The sequence below is a fragment of the Haliotis asinina genome, chromosome 2 (assembly GCF_037392515.1).
Source record: "Haliotis asinina isolate JCU_RB_2024 chromosome 2, JCU_Hal_asi_v2, whole genome shotgun sequence".
Lineage (NCBI taxonomy): Eukaryota > Metazoa > Mollusca > Gastropoda > Lepetellida > Haliotidae > Haliotis > Haliotis asinina.
In genome coordinates this window covers 25,589,204-25,607,640 of record NC_090281.1, presented here as the reverse complement: position 1 = coordinate 25,607,640, position 18,437 = coordinate 25,589,204, and the positions used below count along the sequence as shown (strand labels likewise).

Genomic DNA, 18,437 nt, shown 5'->3' with positions numbered 1-18,437 from the left:
TAAAGGAGACACGGGTCTTCACATCTAAGCCTTGGTTTTAGCACCTAGAGGAGACACAGGTCTTCATATCTAAGCCTTGGTTTTAGCACCTAAAGGAGACACGGGTCTTCACATCTAAGCCTTGGTTTTAGCACCTAGAGGAGACACAGGTCTTCACATCTAAGCCTTGGTTTTAGCACCTAGAGGAGACACGGGTCTTCACATCTAAGCCTTGGTTTTAGCACCTAGAGGAGACATGGGTCTTCACATCTAAGCCTTGGTTTTAGCACCTAGAGGAGACACTGGTCTTCACATCTAAGCCTTGGTTTTAGCACCTAGAGGAGACACGGGTCTTCACATCTAAGCCTTGGTTTTAGCACCTAGAGGAGACACAGGTCTTCACATCTAAGCCTTGGTTTTAGCACCTAAAGGAGACACGGTCTTCACATCTAAGCCTTGGTTTTAGCACCTAAAGGAGACACAGGTCTTCACATCTAAGCCTTGGTTTTAGCACCTAGAGGAGACACAGGTCTTCACATCTAAGCCTTGGTTTTAGCACCTAGAGGAGACACAGGTCTTCACATCTAAGCCTTGGTTTTAGCACCTAGAGGAGACACGGGTCTTCACATCTAAGCCTTGGTTTTAGCACCTAGAGGAGACACGGGTCTTCACATCTAAGCCTTGGTTTTAGCACCTAAAGGAGACACGGGTCTTCACATCTAAGCCTTGGTTTTAGCACCTAAAGGAGACACAGGTCTTCACATCTAAGCCTTGGTTTTAGCACCTAGAGGAGACACAGGTCTTCATATCTAAGCCTTGGTTTTAGCACCTAAAGGAGACACGGGTCTTCACATCTAAGCCTTGGTTTTAGCACCTAGAGGAGACACAGGTCTTCACATCTAAGCCTTGGTTTTAGCACCTAAAGGAGACACGGGTCTTCACATCTAAGCCTTGGTTTTAGCACCTAAAGGAGACAGAGGTCTTCACATCTAAGCCTTGGTTTTAGCACCTAGAGGAGACATGGGTCTTCACATCTAAGCCTTGGTTTTAGCACCTAGAGGAGACACGGGTCTTCACATCTAAGCCTTGGTTTTAGCACCTAGAGGAGACACGGGTCTTCACATCTAAGCCTTGGTTTTAGCACCTAGAGGAGACACGGGTCTTCACATCTAAGCCTTGGTTTTAGCACCTAGAGGAGACACAGGTCTTCACATCTAAGCCTTGGTTTTAGCACCTAGAGGAGACACGGGTCTTCACATCTAAGCCTTGGTTTTAGCACCTAGAGGAGACACAGGTCTTCACATCTAAGCCTTGGTTTTAGCACCTAGAGGAGACACAGGTCTTCACATCTAAGCCTTGGTTTTAGCACCTAGAGGAGACACAGGTCTTCACATCTAAGCCTTGGTTTTAGCACCTAGAGGAGATACAGCTCTTCACATCGAAGAAGTATTACATATGTGCAGTAGTCAATATCTATGACGTCATATCTCCCATTTCATTAGGAAGAATATACACATGTACATATGTTGCAGATTCTCCCTGATTTCATGTTGTACTCTATGTTGCATGGATCGGTCTTAAGATAAGCAGCAATGCTTGTTCACCAATCCAAATTCACTTTCACGAATAAAAATATGTTTAAACCATGTACCTCTTCGTTTAATGTGAAATCCATAGGTACACTTTCACTGCGAACAGATTATAATTGCATGATGTTCGCCAGTCTTTCAGACACTTATCATAAGTTACCCAATCAATCAACGTATTCACAGTTAATCCTTTGAATGAAGGGCGTTGTTTTAACACATGCACTTGCGACACGGTGTGTTCAGTTTAGATTAGTAAATTTACATATGTAACTGCTATCTCTTGACAAATCTGTTGTGCAAGATTAATTAATCAATCAGCGTGCTGTCGATTTATCCTTTGATCGATGTTTGTTTTTTAACGCAGGTGATAATTCCTCTTACTGCACCAACATCCACATATTACATAACATTTAATGCATGTGCCACGTCAGACCTTAATTTATAATAGTGAGGTTTTTTTTACTCCAGACACGCGAAATGCCAAATGGGAACCTTTGTCGGGTAACCTGAGTGGTGTTACCACTAATTATACCTGTCATAAATTCATTAACTGACATTTAAGTGAATGAAGACAAATAACGTGTGGGTTTATATCACTGAACACAACAAAGGGTGTGGTAACCACTGTATTTCCCTTGCCTGCACTGAAGTTAAGTACTGTATATTCCTATTAACCTCAGTATTTCAGCGTGTACTAGCTATTACAAAGTGAGGTTGTTTAGCTTGCGGATTCAGACAAATCAATTGTGTGTTTTCAATATCATAGCAGGGAGACTATACATACATATATATGTTGTAGATTATCCCTGATCATAGGTAACATACGTCATATTTAACATGACATGATTAAATATCGAGGTAAAAAAGCCCCAACAAATAACCTACATCTGATGTGCATCCACCCTTCCCAATGTCCCCTCTTTCAGGTTGAAGATATTTTGCCAAGGGTTGTTCTCTATTTGCCTACATCTCTATTTGCCTACATCTCTATTTGCCTACATCTCTATTCGCCAACATTCTTAAAACAACACGCCATGGTCTGATAACCAATGATAAACGAGCGTCACCCCCATGATCTGACAGTGGACTCTTCTAACTAAAAGAAAAGAGGTATACAGAGGCATAAAATGACTTTATTTATTGATACTAAATGATATTTAATGTCTTATTTCTATGATACGGAAAACATGTATTAATCACATTTCAGTGATATCAGATATGTATACATTGTAATATATGTTTTGTATAACATATCATCAACATATCATAAACATACACACTCTTATATTTGTCAGATAATATCGCAGTTATTTGTACTTGAAAGTTACTGTCCATTCTTAATTCAACTTAATGAGGTGGCCAGCCGCGTGGAATAACTGAACGGGTGAGTTTCTTCCAGCGGCGAGTTATTCACGTAGTCTGTCTAGACGGTTATACAGGTTTTGGCAGATCCTGGATCTGGTGCAGGCAGATGCAGCAAGTTCCGCCTGTCTGCGTGCTACCCGACATGAAACCAGTATCTCAAATGAAAGCCCAAAACAGACTCACTCACTCACTCACTCACTCACTCACTCACTCACTCACTCACTCACTCACTCACTCACTCACTCACTCACTCACTCACTCACTCACTCACTCACTCACTCACTCACTCACTCACATGATGTGTCAATACCGACTACATCGCTACATGGATATGGGGATATTTTCCGGCCGCTTGTTTCACTTCGCAAATCATACACGAACCGTTCTCCATGATATTATCTGTTAACCTATTCCACCTTAAAGCTGGGGATCCGAAATTTGCTTCATAAACTAAGAAGATTTTATGGATATCAACTTCTTTATACGAGAACACAACGTTTCGGAGTTAATGCTTACTCCTTCATCAGGTTTACTCCTTCATCAGGCTTCATAAACTGTACCCATGTGGAGAATCGAACCCAAATGCTTATATCACTGGATTGTCTGGTCCAAATCCATTATCTACAGACCGCCGACATACAGCTGGAATGAAGGATGAGGGCTGTTTCATGGATATACAACTTCTTTATTTTGCATAGGCGAAGTTTCGACATAGATTCTAACGTCGTTGTCAAGCAAGTGATCTATGTCGAAAACATCGCCTATACAAAATAAAAAAGTTGCATATCCATAAAATAGTCTTCATATACCCAACTTCTAGACAGCCAGTCAAAGACGTCGTACAGCTGGAATATTAGTGGGTCGTAAAATTATACTCACTCACTCGTTATAGTGGAGCAGGGATAATCTACAACAATCTATATATAATCTCCGTGAGTGAAGCAAGATTTCCTGAGGTTCTGAATCTCCCAAACTCACTCGGGCTCCTGTTCCATCTAAATGAGTTTATTTGTTGCCATGTAAAGTACATACAGTCACAGACTAAACCTTACTGTACAAAACACCCAACAATTCACTGTATGCATCATACACTAGTCCGTCCGTCCGCAATCATTTTGTTTCCGGAGCATAACTCAAAAACCGTTCAATATTTTTAGACCAAAATTGATAGATATAATAATCTGAGCCTATGGATGTGCCTTTTGCTGTCTACAGACATTTGACATTTTTATTTTTATTTTTTTTGTTTTTCCACGAAAGGTTTTGGTGTTAGTCTAATGGTGGGATTGGCTTTGTTTCCGGAGCATAACTCAAAAACCGTTAAATATTTTTCTGCACAACCTGGTAGATATATCAGTCAGTCTTTTGCTATTTTCAGGCTTTTGTGATTTATTATTTTCTGGATTTCCACGGAAACAATTCTGACTTAGTCTCAAAATGGAGGGATCACCGATTTTATGCATTTGTTTGAATGTATCTGTCTATGTAACTGTTAAAATAAACAGCAGAACGCAGACTGCTTGCAGAGGGAGGGAGCCAAATGACCTGTAACAGCAGCAGTGTTGGGTCAGAAAGGTCAACGTTTGTCAATGTAGGTCGGCTCTGCACGTGACAGGTTTGCAGAGGTGTCACAGGTCGTGAATAGGGTAAGGTGGGTGCCAACTGTTAACCATCATACGGAGTTTGTTTCTCTGAGTTGTTCAACACGAACCACAAAACCCATTAGTCTCAAAATGAAGGGTTTGGCTTCGTTTCCAGAGCAGAACTGAAAACCTCTTAATGTCTTTCTGCAAAATTTGGCAGATATGTGAGGGAGACCCTAAAGTGGGGCTTTTGCTATTTACAGATTTTTGTGATTTATCATTTTCCCATTTTCCATGGCAACGATTCTGACTTAGTCTCAAAAGGAGGGATGGGCTTCGTTTCCGGAGCACAACTCGAAAACTATTTCATATCTTTCAGCAAAACGTGGTAGATATATGATGCAGACCTTAAAGTGGTGCCTTTTGCTATTTACAAAGTTTTGGCATTTTTATTTTTCCCGATTTCCATGGAAACAATTCGGACTTAGTCTCAACGTGGAGGGATGGTCTTCGTTTCCGGAGCACAACTTGAAAACCATTTCATATCTTTCAACAGATCGTGGCATATACATGAGACAGATCTTAAAAATGGTGCCTTTTGCTGTTTACAGATATATGGCATTTACATTTTTCATGATTTCCATGGAAAAGATTCAAACTTAGTCTAAAACATTAAGTAACTGTGAGATGATTTGTCCTCTCAAATGTGTGGGGGCCGCATATGTCATCTTCTGATGACTCTTGTTATAAGCGCGGTCGGTTTAACCCCCTTGATGTCGAGTTTTATTTCAGGCCCACATTTTCGTAAAGTTTGAAAAGTGAACGTTGTGCGAAGTTCGTGCTCGTGTGGTCCTGGATCTGCGTACGGCTATAAACTTGCACAGAAATGTAGAATATTTAATTTTCTCCCCGTCGGTATAAATATATCTGCGACTACCTCAGGGGTTTGAGAAATAGACACTGCTAAATGTTGTCCAAAACATTTGTGTGCGTTAAAAACAGTAACTTTCTCCGTTTTTTTAATTGTGCACCAATAAAAGTGTCTGTTTCTCAAACCCTTGAAGATACCGGGATTTACCTTTACGAAAACAACCATGGCCTAGATTTTCGAAGCTCTGTTGGTGCTAAGACAGTCGTAAGTGCCATTCATTAACATTAAATTAGACTATTTAACGCTAAGAGACCTTCGAGAATCTAAGTATTCTGAGCATTAGTATTCGGTTTGCATCGCTCTCTGGTGTTCATAAATGGAAACATGCATGGGTTACATGTGTGCCACATTTCCGAATTAGATAACGAAACCATCGACTCGAAACGCGTATATGACACAGATCTCGAATGTTTGATTTGATTTGGGGTTTTAGCGTTGCAGGGAGGGCTGGACAGTAGGGAAAATAATATGGTTCAGGGACCGTGAGACAGACTAGCTATAGATGTGTTGTGTGTTGTAGCTCTGTTGTGTGTCTTTTTAGGGTGGGTGGCTGGGCAGGGTTATTTGTCATCCTTCGAGTTCATACCGACCAGTTGCTGCATATTATAGACGAAATATGTGTAATGAATTGAAGAACGGTTGTAACTAAGTAAATCGGGTCCCTTTGAATTCATGATTATAAAACAGTAGTGAACTCTATGATGGATTGTGAACATTGGGACGTATCTTTACTGACATGTTATTTACCTTGTGTAATTCTCATGTTCCTCGTCAATCAGTACTGCATTGAATGACTATAATATACAATTCCTGGCGTTGATGATAGTTTCAAAAATTCTGTCGCTGTCTGACATTTAATCACAGAAAAAATATACATAAATGTCAAATATATGTAAATATGTATATATTTATCTAAAGTAACCAAATCAAACTGACAGGTAGAACAACCCGGAATTGTGGTACTGAGGCAATGTAGACTTGCCAAATCATTCTAGATATTACTTAGACTCCTATTTAATGGATTCCATGCATGTTCTCGAACACAGACGAGGTGAACAATGAACAAGTCGTGTATTTATTCAGGTCATATGTTGTGTGGGTTTGCCATGTATAGTAGTACCTCTGATGTAGTACGTTTGGCTAAAAAGAGGACGAATGAATGCAGTATAGTCAATTTAACACCGATCATAATCAAAACATCTGGCCAACTGTGATTTCTTTGCAGAATTCATTTAATAAAAATTAAAAAGTTAAGAAACTATCATTAAAAATGTTGACAGTTCGCTATTTGTTACTTGGGACGCGTGCAAAGATAGGAACAGCCAGGTGTACATAAAGCACGAACACAAGTGCCGACAAAGTTATTGTTTCATTGACCTGTGTTCCAGTAATCCTTTCTCGCACACCTGGCTTTTAGAATTTCAGTATGTTTATGCCAATTCCAAAAATAATACTTCCTGGTATTGTTATCAGCCACAGACACATAAATGCCATATATCTTACGCCGGTGTTATCAGCCACAGACACATAAATGCCATATATCTTACGCCGGTGTTATCAGCCACAGACACATAAATGCCATATATCTTACGCCGGTGTTATCAGCCACAGACACATAAATGCCATATATGTTACGCCGGTGTTATCAGCCACAGACACATAAATGCCATATATGTTACGCCGGTGTTATCAGCCACAGCCACATAAATGCCATATATGTTACGCCGGTGTTATCAGCCACAGACACATAAATGCCATATATGTTACGCCGGTGTTATCAGCCACAGACACATAAATGCCATATATGTTACGCCGGTGTTAGCAGCTACAGACACACAAATGCCATATATGTTACGCCGGTGTTAGCAGCTACAGACACACAAATGCCATATATGTTACGCCGGTGTTAGCAGCTACAGACACACAAATGCCATATATGTTACGCCGGTGTTAGCAGCTACAGACACACAAATGCCATATATGTTACGCCGGTGTTAGCAGCTACAGACACACAAATGCCATATATGTTACGCCGGTGTTAGCAGCTACAGACACACAAATGCCATATATGTTACGCCGGTGTTAGCAGCTACAGACACACAAATGCCATATATGTTACGCCGGTGTTAGCAGCTACAGACACACAAATGCCATATATGTTACGCCGGTGTTAGCAGCTACAGACACACAAATGCCATATATGTTACGCCGGTGTTAGCAGCTACAGACACACAAATGCCATATATGTTACGCCGGTGTTAGCAGCTACAGACACACAAATGCCATATATGTTACGCCGGTGTTAGCAGCTACAGACACACAAATGCCATATATGTTACGCCGGCGTTAGCAGCTACAGACACACAAATGCCAAATATGTTACACCGGCGTTAGCAGCTACAGACACACAAATGCCATATATGTTACGCCGGTGTTAGCAATATTCTGGCGATATCACGACGAGGGGACGCCAAAATGGGCTTCATAGGTTGTACCCAATGTAACGTGGAAAATCGAACGTTCGTTACGAAGGAGAAGTGCAGGGAAAGGGACAGCCAGGTGTACGAGAAACACCTGTCGACATGTGGAATGAATTAACGAAAGCTGGAAGCCAGCATAAACAAGCACTGATAGGAAGCCTACAGTTATGGTGACAATGACTTGTTACTTTGTTATTGTTTTACCTGTACATATAAATATAGCTCTGTACCCCATTCTCATTCACCTGATGAAGGAGTAAGCATTAACGCCGAAACGTTGTCTTCTCATAATACAGAAGTTGATATCCAGACAAATCTCCATTCTTAGGTGTGACACATGTTTTATGTCTGTGGGTTGCTAACAAACTGCATCCATTTTCGAAGTTTCGAAGGAAGCCAAGGCACAAAATATCGTGATTGTACGCTTACAATTTTGTTTTTTTTATAAGCAGCAATGTATATCATATGTCATGAATAATTGATAATTGTATTTTAATTGTTTGATTTTGTGGTTGCATGTGACCTTTAAAAACAGCTACGAAATGGAAAGAGCTAGTCGTCACCTAAGTCTTTTGTTCTACATCTTCGACCTCTGCGATAATCCTTGCAGGGATCACTTCGCGAGTACATTCCCGGGTATAAACCGTTTCCATGTGGTCACCAGCTCAATCACTTCAACCCACTATTGACAAATGTGAGTTGGACCAGAGACCATATAATAGATTATATAATCTATTATATGGTCTCTGGTTGGACCAAAGGCTCCAGATGTTACAGGCTTAAATGTTGTCACTCACACTGAGGTTTGATTGTTGTTTAGGCTATGCAATATGTTATTGCTCTGCTGGTTTATTTCTTTTCACTGACAACACCATTACACTTTGTGACATGTTTCTCATCCATGGGATGGCCTAATAGTGGCCAAAGCGGGCCAAATATATTATTGGATAATGAACCAATTAATGAGCACCATGTCTACAAATGATTAATGCAACATACATCCTTGATGATAATAATAATGACTTTCAAGCCACAAACGCGTACCATATATAGTTTACTACGAATACATCGGCTAAAACTCATGAAGAGTTTCCCGCGAGCTGACTGACCGAGGTTACGTCTAAAAGTGGAATCGATAAACGAAACATGATTTAAAATGCATACATATTTGACTTCATTCGGATACAGGCTTCCATCGGGACGAAAATGTTTCCTACGTCTACATCCAATTAATACCACCCCATAAATTCACTATTCATAGTATTTAAAGCACGCAAGATATGAACTCTTCCCCATACTCTAAACATTATCTCAACCACAATACTTCGGTCCGGCTTGGCCCGAGCTCTCAAAACCAGCTTAAACCTAGAACATGCATCCTCAATTGTAATTAAATCCATAGACTGGCATCATATCCACCTAAATAGTACTTCATGATTTTATCAAGTGCAACATGTAAAGAAAAATGGCCCCTTAAAGTGAAGCCCTTTTCGCTCTCCATTCGCAACATAGCCTCAATCAAAAGTGTTAAATCTCTGTTCGGCCCGACATGGCCCGACCTCTCAAACACAGCTTAAACCTAACACGTGCACTGTTTTGTGTTTACAGTTACAGATGAATATTCTGTCTACCTAAATACCTCTTTGTTGAGTCTCAAAAGGTAGTATTTGAAGCAAGCATGTTGCTTAAAGTCAACCCTATTTTCTAGACATTCTCAATAAAGGCACAGTATCACAAGCTTTCGGTCCGGCTTGGCCCAAGCTCTCAAAAGCAACTTAAACCTAACTAATGACAGTGGAAAGGAGTAACGTAGCACTGTGAAATATAGTATACAAAACATTATGTGCACCCATCCGATCTTTTCCCCACCCGCTGAAATCTGAAATATCGAATTTATCTCAAAAACTAATCTGTAGTCGGACAATGCCTTGGCCTTTAGACCTTACTTTGCAACCGCTTGTATAAGTAAATGTCAGATTAAACAGTTCTTATTCATAAAAACGTAACAGGCATTCAAATGTCATTTTTTAAATAGATGCATAAAACTAGATGAAATACCCTGGGTTCCGTTTCCTGATAATGTCAACCAGTTTCGAAAAGTTGACCAAGACCTGTCCAGGCGTCCTAGGCATGTACGTCATTAATCCCTGCGTGGACGATGATGAACTGGAAACAATTTTAAAAATTACTTCAGAAATGAATCCATATGGGCGATCAAAACATAATATGCGCTTTGTAGCTTGCAATATCCAATGATATATTACGAGTACGCACATGAAATAATCCTCATTCCGTGCAAAATCCTACATACTTCAACTGGTTCCTACCCTGAAGTTCTCAATGTCCCACAAGAGATCGGGAATGTCAGCCACCTTGGCTCCCGAAAGAGACCTTGTCACGACCCCTTCTTTCTCCGTATAACGTCCAACATAATTGAACAACGAGTCGCCAACAAGTAATGCAGACATTTTCAGATCATATGACTTGAAAACAGTTTTATAGGGATACATTTGGAGACAGTTACGTGAGGCACTGAGGGTTTATGAAAACAAACTTCTCCCATGGACCTCTTTAATGCTTTTATTGTCTGTATGTGTGTTCAGGAAAGCAAGTTTATCTGAAAAGCTGGAAGTTTACAACATCCGGAAACAGCATCTCCGAGTAGTCTTTGTGTTGCAAAGCTCATGCAGTGAAAACAAGTTTCTCCTGATCCGGAGCTGGACAACCTAGAGACGCATTGGATGTGTTTTCACAGTTTCGCATGTTCAAATTATGTAACCATATGTCATGCGCAAATTCCGTAAGATGTCTCGTGTTACCTATCTTCTGATAGGTATTAAGTTTCTGAAATGTTTAAATCATGCCATGAATAGCCTCACTCGTCTGTCTGTATCTGTGATGGTATTCATTGATGTCTATGCTATAAAACATGTGCCGGAAACCTTCGATATTCTTAACCACTGGAAAAAAAAACCCCAAGCCTTTCATGTGTTTCATGTCATATAATTGGGTGTAATATCTTGTACTATTTTTTTCAGTTATTATATGTATATATGTTTATATATGTAATGAAACAAATGTCTCATTTTAGTATTTGTAATTCAGTCAGTCATTGTGAAAAACGTTATAAAGAAACAGTGGAGTAATCAATAACTCTGAAGGCCCCTGACAGGTAATTAAGGGCAACAGCATGTTGATTGAATCACAACACCTAGACAAGGGTAATTAAGCAAGCTGGATGCAGGTGTAATTAACAGGTCCATCAAGTTCATTAGCCCGCGCAGTGCAGACCAAACACTGGTCGTCACTTTAAGCAAGGTGTTTGCTTGAAATACTCTATAAAGACCTAGTTGGGTAGATATAATACTATTCTATGGATGTAAATATTAATCAGTATACGTGTGGGGTTTAAGCTGTTCTTGAGAGAACGGGCCGAGAGGTCGGGCCAAACCGGACCGAAAGCTTGTGATACTGTGTCTTTATTGAGAATGCATAGAAAATAGGGTTCACTTCAAGCAACTTGTTTGTTTCAAATACAACGCTTTGAAACTCTGTAAAGCCGTATTTCGGTAGATATGATACTAAACTATGGATCTAAATAGAATTTAAGATACATCTGTGAGGCGTAAGGTGTTTTTGAGAGGTCGGACCAAGTCGAGCCGAACAGAGACTTAACACTTTTGGTCGAGGCTATGTTGAGAATGGAGAGCGATAAGGGCTTCACTTTAAGGGACCGGTTATCGTTACATGTTGCATTTTGTAACATGAAAAGGTGATATTTAGGTACATGTAGATCTAATCTATGGATTTAATTACAATTGAAGATACATGGGTTAAGTTTAAGCTACTTTTGAGAGGTCGGGCCCAACCGGACCGAAAGCTTGTGATATTGTGTCTTTATTGAGAATGTCTAGAAAATAGGGTTCACTTCAAGCAACTTGTTTGTTTCAAATATAACGCTTTGAAACTCTGTAAAGCCGTATTTCGGTAGATATGATACTAAACTATGGATCTAAATAGAATTTAAGATACATCTGTGAGGCGTAAGGTGTTTTTGAGAGGTCGGACCAAGTCGAGCCGAACAGAGACTTAACACTTTTGGTCGAGGCTATGTTGAGAATGGAGAGCGATAAGGGCTTCACTTTAAGGGACCTTCTCACGCAGACATATCAAGGACAACACATAACAACAAGACAATGTCTTTTCTCTGGGACTCTCGGTATGTTATCAATGCTGGTTTCAACTATACATTTTCAACCAAACCATACTTGGAATTCTAGCTACCCAAATCCGCAGAGTTCGTTTTAATATTCTGCAATCCATTTTTAGTAGTACCCGGTGGCCCGGCCCGACTTTTAGGCCATCCCCTCATCCAAGCATAATGCAACGTATTTACTGATTAATGATTCTTGCATTCAGTCAGTAACGGAACATCTGTGAAAATACTTGTGGTCTTAACCTGCTTAAAGCTGCCTTGCACACCAGTCTAAGTAAACTTATCCTCAGTACTGACTCTAAAAACACCTTCGCGTCAGGGACGTCGCGTCAGGTAACCTTTGACCTTTCACCAATCAGAATACAGCTTGCCAAATCGCGAAAGGGGCATTCGCACATACCTTTTGAACTTTGTATCTCGAAAAGGTTCGTACCCGAACGATTCCGAATGCTATTTAGCGTACGCTCGCTTCTGGGCGATGTACACTGAGCACGTTACAAGCATGACAACGTTGAGCATACAGTCGCTGAAAATAGTGCTTTTGGCAATATTCAAGGATGTCATCTTGCGGAAATATTAGCTTATGGTAGCCATGTCAACAGAAACCCCAAAGCGTATATACTGCAGATCAAATAACTGATCTGTGTCAGTGACCTGAATATTTTGAAAGTCCCTCCGATCCGTAAGTAGTAGCCGTTGTCTGATTGGTTAAATCTATTTAACCGTCTCGCTGTTGATTGGACGGTCATAGGTCACTCAAAGGTTACCTGACGCGACATTCTACTAGGCTTTGTTGTTAGACTCAGTGGTGGAATGAAAAGAAATACACTGAGACTAAGTTTACTTAGACTGCATTGCACACAGGTACGTTCGTACAGCGTTGTATTACTTTTCAAAGTTCTTTGAGGTAAGCTTGTTGTGTAACGTATTGACTTAGCAAAGCTTCAGGTTATGTGGAGGTATCACTGTAACAACGCATTAACGCCTTGAACAGATGCCCCCTACCCCTACCCCGACCCCCACCCCACCCCACGCCCCCTCATTTTCCACCCCGCCCCATCGATAACTGGATAAAATAATCATGCTAATTAAATGGTCGAACAAGTTTCGATCAAAAAATGTTCTAGGATTAACTTTTCGATGTTCCATAAAACCAAGCAACTTTACAACTTTAAAATGTCCATCACGCATGTACATGTGGATCGATTTACAGTGCAAACATTATGAAAATGTACCTGTGATAAACATAGACATTAGGTTGTAGCTGTGTGGAATTTCACCTATAAGGAGAACTGAAGTGTAAGCAAAATAGTTTTCTACACGCAGCTCTACTACTATGTACCATTTGCTACTGTAGGCCGAGTGTAAATCTCCCTCTCTCTGGTCTACAGTGATATATGTGATTTGACGACTTTCATGAAACCGTCACACACAGCGTGTAAGTTTAGTATTGAATCTAACAACATATGTTTCATGTGAGAGAAATTCAGAAATATAGGTAAACCAATAAACATATTCGGGGCATATTAACCGAGTCCTGGCATGCGTAGGCCTCTGAAAATAGGAAATTCTGACAGAAATATATAACTCCGGATACAGAGAATTAGCTCGGTGATTCAGAACCAGTCGGGGTCTAAACTGGACACCGCATTACAGAAAGAGTTGGGCCAAACGTTTGGATTGACTGAATATAAGTTTACGCCGCAATACTCCCGCAATGTCAAAGGCGGTGGAACCAGAAATGACTTTCAGACAATGTGTCCATGTAGGAAATTGAACCCGGGTCTTCAGCTACCATTTACCACAGCACATGTAGATAAAGATGTACGTATTGGCTATACGCTGTCGCACACGACTATCGAATTCGTCCCACAGATGTTCAATAGGGTTAAGATCCGGTGATCGCGAGGGCCAATCAAGAACGTGAACGTTGTTGCGGGCAAGGAAATCCCAGGTTATTCTTGCTGTATACGGCCGAGCGTTATCATACTGAAAAATGACGTTCTGGCAGTTCATGAAAGGAAGGATATGAGGTCTGATGATTTCATCACGGTAACGTCGAGCTGTCAAACTGCCCTGGACCTGAATGCGATTTGTCCTGCCACTATATGAGATGCCATCCCAAACTTAGACACTTCCAACACCAAATCTGTTCACTTCCGGTACACAATTTGCAACGTAGCGTTCGTTACGACGTCGATATACACGTGCTCTTCCGTCGGGACGTCGCAGCATGTATCGTGACTCATCGCTGAAGATAACAGTTCTCCAACTTTGAAATGGCCATGGGAGATGTTGGCCACACAACTGTCTGCGTTGTTGCCGATGTTGACGGGTAAGGACAGGTCCTCGGAAAGGTTCTTCTTCTCACAGTCTGATCAGAAATTATTCTGAGTCCTGGCACTACCGATGCTGTGGAGGATGCTGTGGTGAACCTGTTGTGCAAATGTCAAAGCCAAATATACCTGTCCAGAGCGGGCGTGGTCATACGGGGTCGACCTGACCTGGAGCGATCACGTGTTGATCCTTGTTGCTGGCAGCGATGCCAAAGTCTTGCTATGGTACTCTGTAACACATTCAGTTGCCGTGCAACCGCAGACTGAGACTGACCAGTCGCATTGTTGCGCTGAGCCTCAGTAAGTCTAGGCATGACTTTAACACCAAAATTAAGGTTGTCAACTGTCGCAAGGGCATTGAAACCCCCTGACTTTTATTGGAAATGATGCATGGAATGCGCGTGCAAAAGGAAAAGCATGAATTTCTTCCCGTTCACAATTTATTGCGTTTATTGAGGAAAACAGATTTTGGTTTTGGCGAGTTATCCTCAAAGGCAATGGATTCAAACTCGGAAATGTTTGCAGACAGACACCATAGATATACTGATTACATAGACATCAAGTATTCAAATTCGAAAGGTTACATGGAAAAATACTACCAATGCGTTTCTTTGGTTTTTGAGTAGTGTATTTGATTCGCGGTCTAATAGGACCATGCAAATATGATCACAAACGACGACATCCACATATGTTGCTGAAATGTGAGTAATTAAATAACATTATCATATCTGATACATGACGTGCAAGGTTAGGCGATCACCAGTGCACATCGGAAGGAAAGCACTGTCGTCAAAGTCGTGAGATTAACGGTCTTTGACGTGTACATGACGTCACGGCGGGGCATGCCCCTCTCGGGGTGTTTTATCTATTTGTTAACTAATTAGTTCAGACATAACTTAAGTAGACAATGTTCGACATGCTTAGCCTTTACGGATGTGTTAGGAGATGAAACGTTGGCATAACTGCAACATGCACTCTAGTTCTTACTATGTACAATTCACTGACTAAATTATTGCATGTTATTTCATATGAATAGGTTAATGAACAGTGGCTAATTTAACCTTATACGTAAAACTGACAATCTTAATGAAAATGATTGATATATTCCTTAAGTGAATATGGGCACATTTTACAAGGAATGGTTTTGTTCAAAGATTTGTGCAATGTGTCGGACTATAAAAGGTCAAATCAAAGTCATCATTGCATTACCAAATGTACGCCTTTAACGAAGACCAAACGTGCCAAGGTTCAATGCTACTGACCGAATTATTGGACATTAGGAAGCAGAGAAGTCCCGGTCTGCCGTTCCAGGAAACGTCAACGTCCACCACAGCACCATGTCCTGATCATGAAATCGATGTACCCACTTCAGTGCGACCTAAGATCGTTCCTGAATCACAAAGGCCAAGTGTGACCGTTCCTGCTCAGGACCGATCCATCCGGGTGTTTCACCTACGTCACCGAGTTGCTACAGCAAAGCACACTACAGGACAGGTGCGTGCCTTCGAATAATTTCCTACCAAATAAGCAGAAATCTCTGCGAGCAGTGGAAATTCGAGTATATCGACCAAACGTTGGCCCTGTCCCGACACGACCACACCGACAACGACGTGTCTAATGAGGCAACAGGGCACGGGCATGGAAAATGTGGCTCTGGCGACGCGTTTGGTTTAACGATGAATTGATGTCTTCATGCAGTGGATGGGAGTCGAAGTCGTCACGAATGTTTGTGTCGAACTGAGTTTGACAGGTGGAAAGATGTGTTTGAGCATCATGGTGTAGGGAGCTCGGACCAATGTCCTAAACGAGTAGATCAGAGCTATCTGAGGTTCAAGGCAATCCTACAGCATATCGCTACATCGACTGATCTGAACCCGATCGAGCATCTATGGGAATTACTTGATTGACTTGTCTGCAAATGTCACCATCATAATCAGACACTGAAATGCATTGCAGGAGGAATGGAAAAGACTTCCCCAGGCGAAACACCAGACGACTTGCGTAATCCTTTCCAAGGCGACGTCGAGCAGTGATGCCTGCAAGGGGTGGTGTTACCATCTACTGATCTGAACGCCCCATTGTGTTCACACGTTCAGTAAGACAACTGAATTAAAGTTGACAATGGCAACAATAGACGTGTTTTGTCTTCATATATGCTTAAACATAATCCACGTCTATAAAATTATATACGTTTGATACATTTCCTTATTTTTGGCCAATACGTTATGTTTTGAAGAGGTTACTTCCTCCGGGAAATTAAGCAGGTTATTATTTATTAAAGGACTGATCGTCTGCTGATGGCGTACCCTTGTATAGTCTGGCAGAAAATGTTTCAGGACGGTGTTTGGTAACTTTACTTTAAAACTATAAGTTCTATCCGTTTCCAGTTTGGTATGAGGCGTTATAATTCTTTACCATTGAGGATTTTTATTGTCATATTTTATCACTCGATAACAAGAAAGTTGTCTGTAAATGCTGTCACTATTTCAAGTCACACAACACCTCACATGTCAAGGGTATTGGGATACTTACCGGAACAACGACCCGGTCACGCAAATAGGCAGGTCACATGTCACATTCTTACATTATGCTCGGCAGTGTTTTCGCGCTGGTACAAAATGTGACCTGTTGGCATATGTTTCAGGAATACAGTAAAAGACAACCTTTATCGCTTGTAAAAGACAGCTTACAAGGCAGGACATATTTGGGGTAAGTCACTTGTTCCACAGGCTTAACTCTGGATACTGGAGGACGGTGGTACATATGCAGCATGGAGTGTAACACATGCAAGTGCACTCAGTCTTCACTTTAATGCTCTGGGTCAATGCTCTGTTCATAAAGCTGTCTCTTCTTTATCAAGACAGACATTTAACCAGTATATGTGGGTAACTATTATTTTGGTTAAGAATTCTCTGTAATGCATTGATGAAACCCGTGAAGGTCACGGGATAGAATAGGCCTTGTCGTAAGAGGCGACTAACGGGATCGGGTGGTCAGGTTCGCTGACTTGGTTGACACATGTCATCGGTTCCCAACTGCGCAGATCGATGCTCATGTTGTTGATCACTGGATTGTCTGGCCCAGACTCAATTTTTTACAGACCACCGCCATATAGCTGGAATATTGCTGAGTGCGGCGTAAAACTAAACTCGCTCACTCACTCATTGATGACTTTTCCAAAGCTAAAACAGTAACGAGGAAAGGCAAAAGTAGGTTTTACTGTAATTAAAGGAAATATTGTAACAGATATCAAAATAACTATTCCTGTTGTGCTTATACAAGACTATTAAATGTAGGTTTCACTTCTTAAAAGTGACAACCATGTGACCATATTTACAGACGGCTTCCATGAAGCAGGAATACTGCTGCCTGTAAAACATTCCATTCCGAAAATGTTCACGATAAATGTCAGTGTAAAGTTTCATGCTTTTATCATCAAATGCACAATTTACCTGCTTAGCCTCCTCACTTATAGGGAAACTTGTGTTTCGAACCATGGTAAAGTTCGAACGGATTCGAAAATATCATCACCCATTCAGTGAGTGAAGTAGTTTCCAAATTTTTCTAACTACTCGGGCTAGCTGTGCCTGAAAGTTACCAGCCCAAGAAATAATTCATAAGCCGGAAATATGAATGTAGAAACTAAGAAAATGATAACAAAATGGTAAAATACTATCAAGAACAAATAAGAAAACATATGTCTGATTTTCTTATGTATATTGTTTATACATAAATATAAAAAATATGTCATTAAGCTACTAATATGACGAACATGTTTATCAGGCCATGATTTATGGTTAAAAGTGTATTATAGCTTGACAAATAAGCGAAAGTGATACACACTGACCCCATGATATATTTACTTGCCAATCAAGCCAGTGACTATGGAAATTTACTGGCCCGACTGGATTTTTACTAGCCTCCGACTATTGCAATTGCACTACAATTACAAGAAGTG

General features: G+C 40.8%; 1 protein-coding gene across 1 annotated transcript in view; it reads right to left on the bottom strand.

Moving 5' to 3' along the window:
* Window positions 1–10,004, bottom strand: part of LOC137273467 (beta-1,3-galactosyltransferase 5-like) — a 33,168-nt gene extending 23,164 nt beyond the window's left edge. Inside the window, exon 1 of the mRNA XM_067806168.1 lies at window positions 9,986–10,004. The gene's annotated coding sequence lies outside the window, so the exon portion shown is untranslated. The remainder of the gene's footprint in view (window positions 1–9,985) is intronic.
* Window positions 10,005–18,437: the final 8,433 nt, after the last annotated feature.